Source organism: Herpailurus yagouaroundi, unplaced genomic scaffold, assembly GCF_014898765.1.
Source record: "Herpailurus yagouaroundi ecotype Mexico unplaced genomic scaffold, PumYag 142, whole genome shotgun sequence".
Taxonomy (NCBI): domain Eukaryota; kingdom Metazoa; phylum Chordata; class Mammalia; order Carnivora; family Felidae; genus Herpailurus; species Herpailurus yagouaroundi.
Genome location: NW_024412397.1, coordinates 62,354,398 through 62,358,154, shown reverse-complemented (window position 1 = coordinate 62,358,154; position 3,757 = coordinate 62,354,398). Strand labels below are relative to the sequence as shown.

The window sequence follows — 3,757 nt, the reverse complement described above, 5'->3', positions numbered from 1 at the left end:
TGTATCTCAAAAATATGTTGACTTTTTTTTTGGTTATACACACGCTATGTCATATTACATAGAATGATGGCATTAGTCTGTCATGATTCCTAAATCCTGTGTCCACACAGTCGTGGATACGGGAGAGCACAGCGGCTAAGCATCCCTGCCCTCCAGGGGCGGACATCTCGAATCACACACCCTACAGTTCAGGGTCAACTCCGAACGGAAATGGTTTTTGCAGGCCGCCAACATCTGAGAGCACGGGCACCGCGCAGTTCGCCACCGCGGACAGCAGGGGGCGCATATCCACCCAGAGCCACGCGGCCGAGTCCTACAGGCCCCCAGGCCCAGGGGCGCAGAGAACCGCCTTGGGGGCACCCTGCTGATGTTCCACTTGAGACGTGGAGAACCAAAGAATTCACAACGTGGAAACACTTCTGGTCAGCAGCAATTGGAGGCTGAAACCCAAAACAAGGATGAAACAGCTTTTCATCACCCCGACCCTTACTGGGATGGTTTTGATGAATCTGGTCCAGGTGCCAGATGTGCACGGCACTTGGCCAGCTGGGGGGCGGGGCAGGGGGGTTGAGAAGCGAGGCCGTCCCAAGGGATGGGAAGGGGACAGAGGACATGCCTGCGCTGAGTCAGACCATCCGGACCCAAGCAGTGGCTAGGAGAGTGCACAGCATTGGCCCTGAGCCAAAGCTGATGGGGGACTGAACTGATACCATGGAACACGTCAGGCAGACCGACAGTGTACCATAAGGCTAGTGACTGGTGGGACCTGCAGAAGAGAGTCCAGGTCATTCGCCTGTGCAGGAGGTTGGACCAGGTCATTCCTATGCCTCCCCTACCCCTCCTGGGAGACTGTTAGGTTCAACAGGAGACGCTGTCAAAGTCCCCAATTACTTTATGCACATGTGTCAGATCATCCTACTGAATGGAAGAGAACCCTGTGGCATGACTGATGAACGATGAAATTGCCTCATGGGATCATAGCATACCTACCACCTGCCTGAGAGGTCCCTTTCCTCACCTCAAAATTACAAGCAGCTCTCTGGTAGACATGCCAATATGTCCCAGTGACAAAGGTACTGAGTGTTTCCAGCACGAAGTGCTCACTGCTTTGCCTTGTGCCCAAGGCTCTCTCAACTGGCCCCAGTGTCTTTCTTTTCTTTCTTTCTTATTTTTTTAATTTTTTAAATGTTTATTTTTGAGAGAAAGAGAGAGAGAGAGAGCAAGCAAGAACGGGGGAGGGGAAGAGAGAGAGGGAGACACAGAATCCGACAGAGCCCGATGCGGGACTGGAACTCACAGACCGTGAGATCATGACCTGAGCTGAAGTCAGACGCTCAACTGACGGAGCCACCCAGGTGCCCCTGGTCCCAGTGTCTTTAACATCACCTTCCTGTCCCTCTCCTGGGTGACACCATGCCCCTGCCCAGCCAGCCAGCACTCAGAACTTTCCTTCATGGCACCCTCTCCACCTGGGATGCCCCACCCTGATTCTTGACCTAACCTCCACTCACCTCCTCAAACTCAGATTCAACATCACTTCCTCCGGGAAGCCTGCACTGATGCTCATGGGTGCCAGTGGAGCCCTGTGCCAGCCCCTGTTGCCAGCCCTCTCCTGTGGACCCCCTCGGTGCCGGGCACTGGAGGGCAGGGGCTCCAAGGTTATGGAAACCTATGTTTGCTTTTTCTCCAGATCAAGACACAGCTTTTGTTGCATCTTTAAAATACCACAAATAAGCCTGAGGAATGGTCCAGCATCTTGCTCCTTCTGCAGCTGGACAGCTTAAATCTTATCAGCCAACTGCTGAACTGTTTCTTTTTTGGAAACATAGATACCATCCCCAAATGTTCTGATACTTTATTTCTGACTGTTGTGGCTTGCTGAATCAGAGCAGTTGAATTTGATACAAGTTCAATGTCATTTCAAGAATTGACTCCTCTTTCCGGGCCTGAGATACTGAACAAGTGATGCCGGGCCTCATCCAAACCCCACAGATATATTTTTTACCCAAGAAATCTCAGGTTTCAACAAGGGAACCATTCTCCCGAATAGCAGTGTTGATGGGGAAGTGAGCAAACACAGACCTGTTTTACTGGAAGCCCAGGGTAACACTCTTGGTCATGTTCTGTACATGACTACAGACGGTGCAAACTGAGGCCAGTTCCTTTCTGTCTCCGAACCATTTGCCAACCTGGAGCCTCTTCTTTTTCTTCCCAAGGAGATGGAGTTCTACACTGATGTGATCGAAGTCCCTCTGCAGGTTCCTCAGGGGCCCTTCACAGTAGCAGCGTGCCGCTTCGGAGTAATGTCGACATTTTCCGGAATGGAGAATGGTCTTCACTTTTGCCCTAGATGAAGCAAAGCCGGAGGTAGATGTTAGGACGAGATACACGAATAGTCGCGGACAGGCACCTCTGACCTCCAAGAGCCCGGGGAAGCATGGCACACGAGGAAGTCGGGGTGCTCCCTCTGTATGAACTTGCGTGTTCTGAGTCATAGCACTCCCCGAGGCCAGAATCATGTCCCGCCTACCCCGCGCCCACCCCCCCGCCCCCTTCGAATCCCTCTCCGCCCCCCCCCCCCACCCCCCAACTCCAGGCTCGGGCTCTTTCGCTTGTCCAGCCCAGCACAATGATGACGGTCCTGTCCCTCAGCTGCTTCCGTGTCGCACCTGGATTTGAAGCTGCCGTTGGGATCGTTGTAAGAACTCCTTTCCTACACTGGGTCCTCAGCTTTCACTTACTGTCATCCTTCTCTCTTCTGCTGCTTGTTTTGGATCGGTCATAGGGCCGCTGATGTGTGATGACCGAGCGACACCGGAGGGGCCAGGTCCAGGCTAACGCCGGAAGCCGTGTGACTCAGTGTTCGAGGTGAGCCTCAGCGGACGCCGTACAGAACTACCCAGACATCCAGGCTTTTGCCTTCCTGTGTCCTTCACAGGAGGCCTTTATGAGGTGACTGAGCGGCACTCCACTCTGGGGACCCGCCAGCAGGAAGGGAAGCCTGAGTTGGGCTGCGGCACAGAGAGGTCAAAGCGGCTGAGTGAGAAGACTTTGCCCTCGGCTTCTCTGTTCTGGCTCCTGCAAGTCGATCTGCACTCTGGTCCGTCTGTTTGATGCAACTGCGTGTGCACACAATTTCATACACTTTTCCCGACCCTGGGAGCAGCACCATTTAACTTGTTTCACAGAGAGGCCCAGAGAGGTTCCACGAGTGGCTTGGGATCACCCAGCTCGTCAGTGGCGCCCGCAAGCACAGGTCCCTGCACTTCCCACCATCTACTTGGGAGCCCAGGGTGTTGGTTCAGAGGGCCTGGTGCTTCTGGAAATCATCCAAACTTTTAGGCCACTGATTTTTGTCCTTTGCTTATGCTTTTAAGGGTCTGTTCTTTGTAGGGGCACCTGGGTGGCTCAGTCGGTCAAGTGTCCAACTCTTGATTTTGGCTCAGGTCATGATCTTGTGGTTCGAGAGATTGAGCCCCATGTTGGGGCTTGAGATTCTCTGTCTCCCTCTCTCTCTGCCCCTCCCCTGCTCGCTCTCTCTCAAAATAAATAATAAAACACTAAAAAAAAAAAAAGTCTATTTATACCTTGTCTCCATAGAATAAGCATGAGGATTAAAGTTTTTTGTATACTTTAATGTGGTTATTACTAAGGAAAGCGAGGGGAGGTATTTCCTGAGATTGCCTCAAGTGTCGGGTGCAGAATAATTGTAGAACTGATCGTAAATGATTTAATAAGTCAGGCAAAGCCTGTATAA

At 52.3% G+C, this 3,757-nt stretch overlaps 1 pseudogene; it reads right to left on the bottom strand.

Moving 5' to 3' along the window:
• Positions 1-1,298: 1,298 nt before the first annotated feature.
• On the bottom strand, positions 1,299-2,519 carry LOC121032739 (60S ribosomal protein L9-like; annotated as a pseudogene).
• Between the last annotated feature and the right edge of the window lie 1,238 nt (positions 2,520-3,757).